General features: G+C 42.4%; 1 protein-coding gene across 1 annotated transcript in view; it reads right to left on the reverse strand.

Annotated features, from left to right (window-relative positions):
* LOC141796179 (NACHT, LRR and PYD domains-containing protein 12-like) overlaps positions 1 to 13788 on the reverse strand; it is a 600880-nt gene that overhangs the window by 420168 nt on the left and 166924 nt on the right. The gene's annotated exons all lie outside the window — the stretch shown is intronic.

Consider the following 13788-nt stretch of genomic DNA (forward strand, 5'->3'; position numbering starts at 1 on the left):
GCAGAAAGCAGGACAGGAGAGAGATACAAACCAGCCTAAAAGCTAATTAGCCTTTAGCTGGGGCTGTATCATATAACACAGGGGCTAAACTGTTTGTGCTAATGTTGATTCCAACCCACAGTCAGCAGTTATTCTGCAGTGGTCTGTTCAAACTTGAGAGTCTATCAATAAAATGAAGAGTGAGGTTGCGTTAGCTCTGCTTGGTAGATGACTGGCAGGACATAACCAGGATTTACTAACGTTACACATTACAGACATGTCTCAGAGCACTGGGCTGTCAGCTGTGCTAAATGTAGACGGCTACTAAACTACTGACCAACTGACAGTGTTTACTTGTTGTTACATTAGCCTACAGATACGTCTGAGCGCCGGGCTAACAATTGCGCTACATGTAGCTGGCTGCTACAACGTTTGCTTGTTCACCGTAGCACTGTGTAACTGTACTGGTAAAAACCTCACCTTGGCGCATTGTATCCAGGAAAAAGTTGTTTTGAACAAAGAAACTTTTTTTCGATCCAATCTCCATTTAATTCAAAAACAAACACAAGCCTCACTAAAAGTAATTTATGACAGTGTCCATGAGACTCTAGGCCACAAGGTGGTGAGGGAGTGTAATTAACACAGATCCTCCTCATAGCATCTGTAATTTCCCCCAGACACATTGTAACAATACATGTCTATTGTTTTACTAAAAACAATCTCACAGTTGTTCCATACTGCTTAACCTGTGCAGGGTCTGGGATGGCTGGAGCGGATCCCAGCTGTCATTGGGCGAGAGGCGGGCTACACCCTGGACTGGTTACCAGTCAGTCGCAGGGCTGACACAAAGAGACAGACAACCATTCACTCACATACACTTACACCTATGGATAATTTAGAGTGCTCAATTAACTTGATGAGCATGTTTTTGGACTGTGGGAGGAAGCCTGAGTACCCGGAGAGAACTCAAGCATGCATGGGGAGAACATGCAAACCCCACACATAAAGGCCCACCGGCCAAGGTGGTCGAACCGGTGACCTTCTTGTTGTGAGGCTCTGCGCTTACTGTTTTGCCACCCATGCAGCCCGTTATACAACATGAGAGGAATAATTAACTTGAACATGCCTTTGTGGCATTTAACAATGTGAAACCTTCAACTCTGTTAACAACAGAGCAGACTTAACAAACTGAGTGTTTAAGGCGTAGATAGAGTCAGCTTTAGAAAAAAAACATCCTTTTCTCTCATTTGCAGTTATGCAAAGGCATAGATTTTATATACACATTTCAAGCTCTGACGTTCACACAAAGACACTGTTATATCCTTTACTGCAGTGTTACCCAATCCTGGTCCTGGGGGACCCCTGCCTTGCATGTTTTTTATGTTCCCGACTCCAACACACCTGATTCAAATGATCAGCTCGTCATCAAGCTCTGCTCAAGCCTGATAACGAGCCATTCATTTGAATCAGGTGTGCAGGACAGGGGTACTCCAGGACCAGGGTTGGGTAACACTGCTTGACTGAGTCACTGCTGATGAGTGAAAAAGAACAAGACTGGACAGAATATGACCTGATAATTCAACATGGGCTTCCACATAGAGCAGCCTCCTCCTTACCAGAGGATGCGATATCATGCAAAAAATATTCAGGCAAAAACCCACATCGTCAATTATCAAAATAATAAGGTTCAGTGGCGTGGCATGGCGTGGGGATATTTTTTGAGGAAGCCAAGTGAGAGAAAGCCTCTAATCTGTATGTTTTTTAGGGAGTGGGGTACATAAAAGACTATGCTGCAGTTTGTATACCACTATTTCATGTACCGGAATGACCTGTTGGAGCGCCCAGAGAGCGTTCAATTTTACTTTGAACACCCACACACGCCCTTTCAATTCTCCCAACCTCAGCCACACGTACATTGTCCTCTTGACTTATCTTAAATATCTTATTAATTTACTCAACCGCCCACTCAAATGCACAACAGGCCGCTTCATGCACACTGCTAATGTGCTTATCTCCTTGATTTCATTCAGTGGCTTGATGATGACAATACTGTGATTTGATTGGTTTGAGGCCAAAGACGGGGTGGCTTCCCTTGACACAGTCTTGGCCAATCACAGGTGAGCAGTGTCATGACCGCAGCCTCATCTGATTGGTTATTCTTGTTTTTTTTTTCTCCAAGGGACCCCAACTCAGCTTGGCTTCCTTGCGGACAACAGCGTGCAGTATCATATTTTCACCACGCATTCACCACAGAACATTTATGAGGGCGCTGTTTTACATTTCGTAAAATGCTCAATAAGTATAGGAGAGAAATATGTAAGAGAGGACAGTGATGAAACACAGTAGAATTATTGAAACTGTTAAAAATGAGTATTTTTATTAAATCACAGCTACAGTCTGAAAAAGGAGAGGAAGCATGGCTTCCCTTGGCCTCCAGGAGAAAACGCCACTGATGAGGTTAGGCTTAATTTAAGGAGGGTGACTTCATCTACCTTCTGCTACTCTAAAGAGTATGACGAGGAAGTATTTACTTTGGGGCGGCCCAATGTTACCACATTTCTAAGAGATTTTCAAAATTAGGTCTTGTGTTCCTACATTTGTCTTCAATTTAAGCCTTATCCACCTACAGTTTTTTTTTGGTAGCACTTTATAACTGACTGACTGACTGACTGACATACTGGCTGAATAAATGAATGAATAATTTGTTTGTGGTCAGCTTACATATATATATATATATATATATATATATATATATATATATATATATATATATATATATATATATATATATATACATATATATATATATATATATATATATATATATATATATGAAAAGGTTATTTTATTTATTTATTTATTTATTTTTAAAATTTTCTCCATGAGCCCATGATGCCTAGAAATGGAGTCCAAGCATTCCAGAAGAGCGCCCTCCCTAAGTTGACCTGTCTTTCTAGAGGTAGTGATGCAAACTATGGCTTGTGTCCAGTTATTCAACTGGCATGACAGGAAGCAAATTAATGCAAGGTCTCTGTGCTACTTGGTTTACTTTGTTTATATAAAAGGACAATGTGCACTTGCATTTAATGTTTGGGACAAACAAAGAGATGGGCATGCCAGAATTAGCTACAAGCTATATTTCATCAGTAGTCCATTGATACTTGCTCCAGGTTGGATTTTACATAAGCCAAAATAGACATATGTAGCCCACAGCCTACCAAGCATGGTTATAAGTTCTCTCTTTCAGAGTCAGTTATTCATCTGGAAAGAGATAACAGAAACTAGAAAGAGTTGAGTCGCATAATAATCCTATATTTGTTGGCGTTTTCTTTCCTGAAAAGCATAAAAAAAAACAAAAATCTACAGCCAGTGATTACATGATCACCATTACATGATCCTCATTTCAGAAAAATGTAAACATCAGAGTTCATCAAACGGAGCACTGTCTTGTTTAGATTCACTCCTGTAGTGACAGTCTGAGTTACATCCTACACAGTTTCAAGGTGATGTTGACTCATCTAAGTGATGTATCAAATCTTCACACAGACACTTCGACAGGAGCAGCACTCCCTCAGGGAGCTACTGTATCATTTTTAATATGTAAATAGCTGTTTTTGAACCAACATATGTCAGGAACGGATAAACATCTCATCAGTCATAGGCAGTGCTTCAAATGTTTATTCATGTGAGTAACTTTTAAAGGGTGAAAGACAACACTTAAATCTGAAGTAGACCATTTGGCAGCTGAGGGGTCCCTGAGTGGTGCTTGAATAGCCCTCGTACATGATATACTCCATCATATGGAGGTACATTTCTTTAACATCTGAACAAAAAAACTGATTTCTCTTGGCTGAATGAAGACAGGGTTCAAATAAATTCAGAAGCTATTTGGGGTGATATGCTGAGTGATGAAAAGATCTCAAGATGAGTTCGTAACTTATCAGTGAGGTATGTGTATGTGGGTGTGATGGGCTGTCCCTCTGTGTCAGCGCCCTACTTCAGTGTGTGACTCTGACGTGAAGCATGGCCCTCTCACACCTAATGGTATGTCTACTGGGAAAGAGACTCTCTCTGCTAACTGCAAATAAAGCTGTGGACCTTGACTGTCTGGCCTTGGCTCTGCTCTAGGAGACCAAACAGTGACTCTTATCTGGCAGCAGCTATCTTGTGTGAGAGGGCACTTTTTCTTCTCAGTGTAATATATAAGACAGAAACAGTGAAAAGTCTTAGTTGTACTCTCTGTAGTTTGATATAAAACACAAAATGATATTTTATTGAGCCTTGACTCTTTGTTTAGGTTTCCATCGCATGTGGCACACACCATTGTGTTGCTAGGTGCCACCTGAGTGGCAGCTTGTTACTGCAGCAGCAGCTCTTTGTTTCCCTTCCTACTTTTTTTCTTCTCTTTTAAGTTGTATCAGCATTTGATGCCTGTCATCATCATTGTGGCTCGTGTTTTGGTCGTATACACCAAACTGCTTATGTCTGCAGTGGTGTTTTCACAATTTGTGTTCCCATTTGTGTCCAGGGATCCTACTTATAACCATGGACAATCAGCTGTTAGCAGCACCTATCATGTCGATAACAATCAACAACCCCTAGTCAAAAAATATGAGACAGTGCTAAAATCTGCTGTTTCTTGAGTGTCCGCTTGAGGCTGGCTCTGGAAGTCCCTGTAGTCACATACACGCCAAGCCAAAAAAGCTATTTTCTCAGCTAAAATAAACATACTTACAGACTAGTACAAAAAAGTCTCCTGTCTGAATTGTCAATTTTACTATCAGCACAAACTGTACAGGGGAGTGATTTTTTTCTAACTTAGCAGTTTAGAGAATGTTAAGATCGCAAGTTGATCCAATCAGAGGCAGACTTAAGCTCATGTGATTGACAGACACCCTGTAGCTATAAGTGTAGAGACTTGAAGCTTCCGTCACTTCCAACACGGCCGCCAGAGCGATTCGCTTCAAAAGTCTGTTTCAGACAGAGGGGTGACATCAGGGAGATAATGTCCAGTAATTATACAGCCTTTGGTCGATACTAACCAGTGCTAGGCCCAATGTTCCCGGCTAAGTTGAGGAGAACGAGGCAAGGATGACATGCTCGTCCTGTGAAGCAAGCTACAAGAGTCAATATTGACCCATCCTTCCATTTATTATTAGGAGGGATGTAAGAATTTTCTCCAATACGATGGAAAAGCTAACGGTGCTAACCCTGCATCAGAGGGAATACCAGAGGGAAGAGTAGCATCATGCTTTTCACAGAGACATGGCTAATGGAGCTAACACTGGAAACAAACATGTTGAAGGGATTTCACCTTCAAAGGAGAGCAAAACTAAACAGACTGGTGGAGATCAACTCAGTCCTGGGCTGTCCTCTGGACCCTGTGGAGGTGGAGGCTGACAGGAGTTTCAAGGCCAAGTTGTGGTCTCTGATGAACACCTTGTCCCACCGCTTCCAGAAGTTTTTTTTTTTTTTTTTTTACCTTTGTGTTATCAGTCTGTGCACATTTCATACATAATAATTTGATACTTTTACAGATTTTCTGTGGTTAAATAGTCCTGTACATATTTTTCTAGGTTACATGCATTGTATTCATATCTTTGTTATACTCTTATTGTGATGTTTGTGTGATACTCTTGCTTGTATGCTGCTGTAACGCCTCAAACACAACAGATACGTCTGTGGTCTGGCTCCTCTCTATTGTGTTGACTGCGTTTGTCAACTCTCACTGGCTGAGTGTTCAGTCCAGTGAGCTACATGACTGACAAACAGCTGGAGTCGTGAGATCCAGGAGTTCTAGCGCTTCCCACTCCATTGATGAGCCTCTCCTTATTCATGTTGTGCTGTGAAACCTCAAACCTGTCAACTCCTGGTCTGGCTCTACTCAGATGTTGATTTGCTGTTAAAGTGAAACTAAACAAGATCTGGTTTTGACACGGTTTATTTTATTTCCAAAGTCACTGGGTGTGGTTTCTGTCCATGCTTCCCCGTCCCACATCCCACATCCCTGTCCCCTTGAATTATCTCATCTTGCTTCCTTGCCTAATTTGTTGAATGATGCAAAGATAGGCTAAGATTTGCATTTGAGAGATGATTGAAAGATGTATCCTGCTGAAAATCATCATACAGCTTTGGCTTATCATTTGGGATGCTATAAGGAGGATCTGTTTTATTTAGACTGCAGCTCTGCCTTTTGGCCCCAAAATTTCACGCATACTGTATTGAATATATGAATCTTAACATGAATGTTTGTTTTGGAACTGAATAGAGATCACATCGTTTTTTTAAACTACTTTTCTTTGGTCAAGAAAACTTTTTTATCAGATACAATGTGACGAGGTAAGGTATTTATCAACAGTTGCAACAGTTGTTTGAGATGTGACAACAAGCAAACTTCATCAGTTTGTACCATAGTTTAGTAGCCAGGTTATATTGAGCATTCTTCAAGGCATGCAGTGTGTGAATAATGAGTAAGATTAGCGAATCCTGGTTATGTCCCACCAGTCATCTACCAAGCAGAGCTAACGTAACCTCACTCTTCATTTTATTGATAGACTCTCAAGTTTGAACAGACCACTGCAGAATAACTGCTGACTGTGGGTTGGAATGAACATTATCACAAACAGTTTAGCTCCTGTGTTAGCCTTTTGCTCAGGCTATATCACTCTCTTATCATTCTTCTGCTCTTCTGTCCTTTTTCTGTCTGACAGTTCGGCTCCAGTGTCCACCATCACTACAAAATTAAAAAAAAACAGATCTCTCTTCTGAGCTTGGTCAACTGGCATGTTGTCAATCCAGTTCTGTCTGATCCGATCAGGAAGCTGACAAGTAGCATTTAAAAATAACCTAAATTGGTCCGGGTAATCACTTTTTAAAGTGTGGTTTACATCAGGCATACATCTAAGAGGGAGACTTAGAAACCCCTCTAAACACTTTTCTGGTGAGGAGATTTTGATACATTCCTGACGACTTCTCCTGTGTTTGAACAGCTGTTGCAAACTGGATCTCCACTAACTCGTTCAGCTGAAGGTCTCCGTTTTACAGGGTCACTATTTTAACTGAAACACCAGGAGCTGACAGAGTCACACTCACACTATCAGGCTCAAAGAAAGCCACTGTTTAGGAGGTACTAAACCAAGTCAGTCAGAGCTGAGGGTCATCTTATTGTGGACGGAGGACTTTGTGGACTTTTTTAAATCCCCACCTGAAGGTGCTTCTTAACTGCAGGAACTTTACCCTGGAATATGCGACTTTTTGAGCAACTATGTGCTTTTTGACTGTAGGAACCAGCAGGATCTTTTTATTTAGAGATTCAAAGCTGAGGACCCAGTTTCATCAAAGCTCCAATAGAAAAGAGGGTAAGGGTCACAGGATGGTTTACAAAAACACTTCTAAAGTACCTTGACAGTCTTTTCAGTTGGATGCAAATTTTTGCTGTAGAGTACAAAATGTTCAAAACTTCAGTTAAAACATGTTGGCTCATTGGCTCTTGTGAGTAGTTTCAGGCACAGCAGTTTTTGCTGGACCCACTCAGGACTTGTTTCTTATGTGCAGTGGATAAAGTCAGAGGCTGGTCTTGAGGGGGGAAGTTGTCTTGACAGCGACTCTTTTATGAGGAGATCAAAGTGAGCATAAATTTAGTTAAGCTCCTCTGTCATTGTGGCATCACAAATGATGGGGGCCTTCATGCTGCCTGTGGTGGTCAGGTCTGATGGGTTGATGTTACTCTGATGGTGACAACTCAGACCACGTGGCACTCGTGAACTACCCATTAAACCTTTGTACACTGTTTGCATCTGATGTCACAACATCTTCCTGGTCCTGGGGCCTGTACTACGAAGCTGGATTAGCTCTTAGAGAGGTAACTTCCAGGATAAGTTTCAGGTTTTCCGTACTACGAATGTGGATCTCTTTTTATCCAGACACGTTGCCACGGTAACTGATGCTGAACGTCAAACCTGGTCTGGAGCAGCTTAAGTTCCAGGATAAGAGCTCACGGGGTGTGACGGACCGCCCGCTGACCAATCTGTTCTCTTGGGCGGGCATGAAAGACCGCTCAGCCACCAATTTGCTCAGCTGTAGTGAAGTCCTCTGGCGCGGGACCACCCCCTGTCTTTTTTGCCCAATATTTTTTCTTATGGGCTGTGAACAAACAATATCTTACTGATCATCATAACTGAGACATTGTCAGGGAAAGTAGAAATGTGTGCAAATGGAATCTTTCATACTGACCACTTTGAAGGATGTTTTTATATTTATTTTTTATTCTCCCACGTCCTTTTTTCCCCACTGCTATTGCATCTGCAACACAAACTGCCTATAATGAGCGTTTTCCTTGGGATTTGTGGGAAAGTGGACTCTTTCTAATTATGAGGTCTGATATGATGCTGATCACACACACACTGACTGACAACATGAATGAATTGGGACCTAATTGGCCGTGTCGTCACATGATGAGATAGGTCCATTAATATCAGCATTTTGGAAATTTACGCATTCACAGAGTCTGCGATTTTTTGCCAGCAATCCCTCCGGCTTCTCGCGGCCGCAGTCGTGTTGCTCCTGGCCTGGATAATACTGCGGTACTCCTCGTATTTTTACAGGATTATTTGCTGCTCCTGCGCCGTTAAGTAGGCTGCTCTCTTCTCCATTGTGGAAAATGCTCCGGGGCCGCTAACCACGCCCATTTTATGTGTGCACGCACAGATCCCAGCTGTATTCACTTATCGAGTTGATAACGAGCCTCGTAGTACAGCAGATCTGGATGACGGAGATCCGGTGAAGTTCAGCGAGTTGTCGCAGAGTTACCCTGGATGACTTAATCCAGCTTCGTAGTACAGGCCCCTGGTTGGAACAAATCAGCCAGGACATAACATGACAATCTGACACCGGACAAAGACTTCAATACAACAGGTAATGGGACACAGGTGGAAACAATCAGGAGCTGGGATCACAATCACAAGGGAACACAAAACACCAGGGCAGGAAGTGGAGTCATCTGAAACAAAAGGAGAGAAGTCACTAGAAAATAAAACCAGACATGACAAATACTCAAGTAAAAAGTGCAAACTTAACTAAATCGAGACATGACACTCCTCTGTTTTCTTTCTATTCTAATCAAACATGAGTGGCTTTTTTGTTTGGGGCAGCAGGGGTAAAAAAGAAGAGGAGGAGCTTCTGCTTAAGCGGGGAGTCGTTCTCACAGCTCCACCGGTAGCACTGCAGCAATCTCCAACAGGAAACCCAATCTGTGTTCACCACTGGAGACCCAACTCCTCATTCACGACCTGCAGCAAGTCTTCAACATGCACACACAATCAGAGACACACTCACAGGGGAGGAGAGAGATAAATTCAAACACATACATAACTGAAGGTCATGACACTAACGGGCCTTCTGAGAATAGGACAGGTCCCCTCGAGAACAGAACACAGTCAGAAAACCTACTGCCATGGTGAAACCAAGCAACAACCTCTGATCTAAAATAGACAGTGTGGAAGTGCTAAAATCTACAGTTCATTGAGCGTTCACTTGAGGCTGGTTCTGGAGGTACCAAAAGTCACATACACCAAACCAAAAACAGGCTGTTTTCACAGCAGAAAGAAACATGTTAACAGCCTGATTAAAAAAGGAAAAAAAAGTCTCCTGTCTATTTTGCCAACAGCACGCACTGTACGGTTAATTTTGTTCATGACTGTAGTTAAGAATATATTTAGAACCAATCAGACATACAACTCGGCTCATGTGATTGTTCGGCGCCCTATAGCTGTTAGTGTGGAGACTCAAAGCCTGCCCACTTGCAATATGGCCATGGTAAGAGAGACAGGGTCAGTCTAATGTTCCCACATTTTTATTTCTTTATTTTTTCAAGGAACAACAAGGCCTTATGTTCCCACAGCCCAGAAATCACCACAATTACAATCAGTCCTTGAAAGAATTGACCTGGGTGATTAAAAAGGGTATCAAGCCATCGCCATACGTAGCAGGGTATCTGGGAAACCACATATATTAAAAAAAAAAAAAAGTTTAAGCCTATTATACATACAAAAGCACAGCTCTACGCCACTAAAAACGATGTCTTCTGAAAACTCCAGCCAAAGTGAAGATTTTGGAAATCTCTGGGTTCATGGTTTCGTGTAGACATCTGGAAACAGCCAACGCCACAGCTGAATGACAGGGGTTTGTTCTAAATGGCTTGCGTGGGCTGTACGTCTGGAAAACTGCCAAATATGGGTTTGTCATGCCTCGAGCCCATAGACTGTATAATAACTGGACGTAGTCTCCTGGACGTCACCTGTCTGTTCCTGAAACAGAAAATGAAGCATATTGGCTATAGCGGCCATATTGGATATGGCAAGGGCTTTGCGTACAGCTATAGGGCGCCCCTCAGTCACGTGACCTGAGCTGCCTCTTATTGGGCAAGCTTGCGATCTTAATATCCTCTGAACGGCCAAGTTAGAACCCCCCACGTCTGATAGTAAAATTAGCGACTCAGACAAGTAAATAGGTTAATTTCTGCTGGGAAAACAGCTTTTTTTTTTGGCTTGGTGTGTTTGTGACTTCAGGTAATTCCGGAGCCAGCCTCAGGCGGACACTCGAGAAACAGCAGATTTTAGCACTTAAGTATCCTCTCATATTCGTAGACCAAGGTTACCGCTCGCTCAAGCCACACTTATTGGTGGATTTGCCCGCTGTGTGTGGACGAAAGTATTTTTACAAAAAAAACAAGGGGAGGGTATTCAATTTTGAAAATGCCCAGCTACGTGTGGACTTGGCCTCAGATGAAGCAGAGCTCATAGATGCTGAACCCTTGTTTTCATTTCTTTAAGTCAGAAAAACAAAAACAGATTTTGGAACAAAATTTTAGAAATGTGGGAACACAGAGCTGAGGAGCATCGGCACACTCACATTAACACTACGTCCATTTTTTATACAATCTACAAATGAAACAGTTATTTTCAAGTTGTTTATTTCAGCCTTTTTATGCCTTTTAATCAGAGAGGATAGGACAGTGGATGGAGCAGGAAAACAGGGTGAGAGTGGGGATTGAAATGCAGGAAACAGGCCACAGGCTGGATTCAAACCCAGACCACCCGCTAGAGAGCGAACCTCATGGGGTGTGACCTAGACCACTACGCCATCTGTGCCTAAGGGTGCATCAGGTTTAACAGAGGTTTTAACTTGGTATGCAGTTGAAAGTTTCACGTATTTTAGGAAACTTGTAAATGTGACGTTGTGCAGATTGATGGCTGTGAGAGGACAGATTCAACATCACACACCTGTCCACTTTGGCTCAGCTCGAGCTGTCAGCGTCAAGATGTTACAACAGGAGGCTCTTTACTACCTAAAGGATTCACTGGCTGCGAGTCAAACTGAAGCTTCTTGTAAATTTCGAGTTCACCACCCAGCGTGACAGCGAGCTGAGAGCAGCATTTTGTGGCTTGTTTATGTGGCGTACAGACTTGGGAAGCACCGTGAAGTGCTTTTAGATGCTTATGATGGTTTGTCAAGTGCAAACACCCTTCATGGCGGTTGGCATTCACACACACACACACACACACACACACACACACACACACACACACACACACACACACACACACACACACACACACACACACACACACACACACACACACACACACACACACACACACACACACACACACACACACAGAGTAGCTGGGTGAAGATGAACTCCTCTTACAGACATTCAAATGAATTATACAAAACAGTCCCAAAGCAGCCTCTAGTCCTGAGAGTCCATTAACCATGACGGCAATTTCAACCCTGCCAGAATGAGGAGGTGGTCCTTGGTGTGTGTGTGTGTGTGTGTGTGTGTGTGTGTGTGTGTGTGTGTGTGTGTGTGTGTGTGTGTGTGTGTGAGTGAGAGTGAGAGTGAGAGAACAAATGGGCAAACACACACTTGCTGAGTAGCTCATATTCCAGCCACAGCAAGAGCCATTACTCTGTGATTGATCATCAGGGGAGGCGTGGAGCAGAATCCTGATGACTGAGTTAAATTGTTCCATAAGATTGGACCTTAAAGTGTGATTTATTTCTTGGTAATTTCATTTAGAAACAAGATTTGGTCTCTTTTGAGAATCTTTGACACATTACTTAATGCTGCACAGTCTCAAATTAAACATTAAAGGTACATCAGACAACCGTTCAAACTAGGGTTGCCAACTTTCTCAGGACTAAATATTGGGCATATACACGGTGTCATGGTGGTGTGAGCTTAATGAGTGAATTCAGTGTATATTCCTATTCTGATTCATCTGGAAATGCAAAAAGTGTGTAAACTACACATTACCTTAAATTTGTTTTGCCTTTTTTTTTTTAGCATGACTTGACTCATTTCTGCTGTATAAACTGTAGCAGCTCTCACATTATGTCCCAAAACTACTTTAAATCAGTCAACTCAAAACCTAGAACTAGTTTACTCATTAAGACTTCAATGGGAGGAGGTGAAGTGTGAACAGAAAGAGGAAGAGATAATTTAAAGTGTTTATGTTTATTTAGGGCTATGTTACATCAGCTTGCATAGAATAGGCCTTCCACTGTGATAGTGCTCGGAAGATTAGGGGATGAGTCATGATGAGTAATGTTGAATTAAAAATGTATGCTGACACGTAGAACAAAAGGAAGAAGTAACAAAACACAACATATCATCACTTGTTAAATAAAAATCTGTGTGCTCGTCTCCCTACTACAGTCGGCTCAGGCGTCACTTTACAGTGCTCTGCTGTTCATGTCTGCCCTCTCTGAACCATAGGTTCGTCAGGTGGCTGACTGTGATTGGCTTGATCGTTATTCAGTCAGTGAAACTTGACCAATATGTTTTCAACAATGAATCCCTTTGTAAAAAGTGAGTGTGATGATTTTCTGTTTCTGTGCTGGTGTCTCAGCACTCGCATCCCCCACGGGTGAGACACGGTCTACCACTGCTGTTTGTCAAATGTGGGATCTGTTAAGTGCAGTCTACTGAATTCACAGGAGTTCAAAGTCAATATTTGGGACAACTGAGGTCCCGTATTTCAGCGGTCACCAACGATTTTTGCGCCAAGGACCGGTTGAATGTCAGACAATGTTTTCATGGACCGACTCTTCTTCTGTCTCCTCACTGGCTTTTTTACCCCCCCTAAAGAAACTTTCCAAGGGTGTTTGTTTTTTGTCCACTGGTATCGGTCCACAGACCGTGAGTCAATTGGTACCGGGGCATTGTTGCGGCGCTTGTTCTGCAGAGCTGCTTTCATATTACTGATTTTATCATTGAGGTTTTCTGCAGTGCGCTAGGAAACACTACGCACATTTACTCTGTTCAAGATCACCAAACTTTCTCTTTCTCTTTGTCTACCTGATTGACTCACTAATAACAGCTGTTTGTGTATTCCTGTAACAAAAACTCAATTTCTCCGGCTAAAAAGCCTTTTCTTGATCTTCTCTCAGCCATACAGTTACCTCCCGCCAGGTTTATTGCTGTTTATGAGTGGTAGACATGCACAGTTTGAGTTTGTTTGATGGGGTTTTCCAGGAGGTTCCCCTGAATTATGACCCAATCAGCACCTGTGTATCTTTCATGGTATAATTAGTTAACTGGCTGATTATTTGCAGTCATGCATGCGGCTAATGCTGCAGCCAAAGGGGCCGTTCCATAACAGAATGTTAGGACTAATGGTCCTAATGATTGTTTAATGGCTGGACATGCATACTTGCCCAGGGGCCTGTACTACGAAGCTGGATTAAGTCATCCAGGATAACTCTGCGACAACTCGCTGAACTTCACCGGATCTCCGTCATCAGGAT

The sequence above is a fragment of the Halichoeres trimaculatus genome, unplaced genomic scaffold (genome assembly GCF_033239565.1).
Source record: "Halichoeres trimaculatus isolate MK-OKI-2021-1 unplaced genomic scaffold, fHalTri1.1 fHalTri1_scaffold_10, whole genome shotgun sequence".
Classification (NCBI taxonomy): Eukaryota; Metazoa; Chordata; class Actinopteri; order Labriformes; family Labridae; genus Halichoeres; species Halichoeres trimaculatus.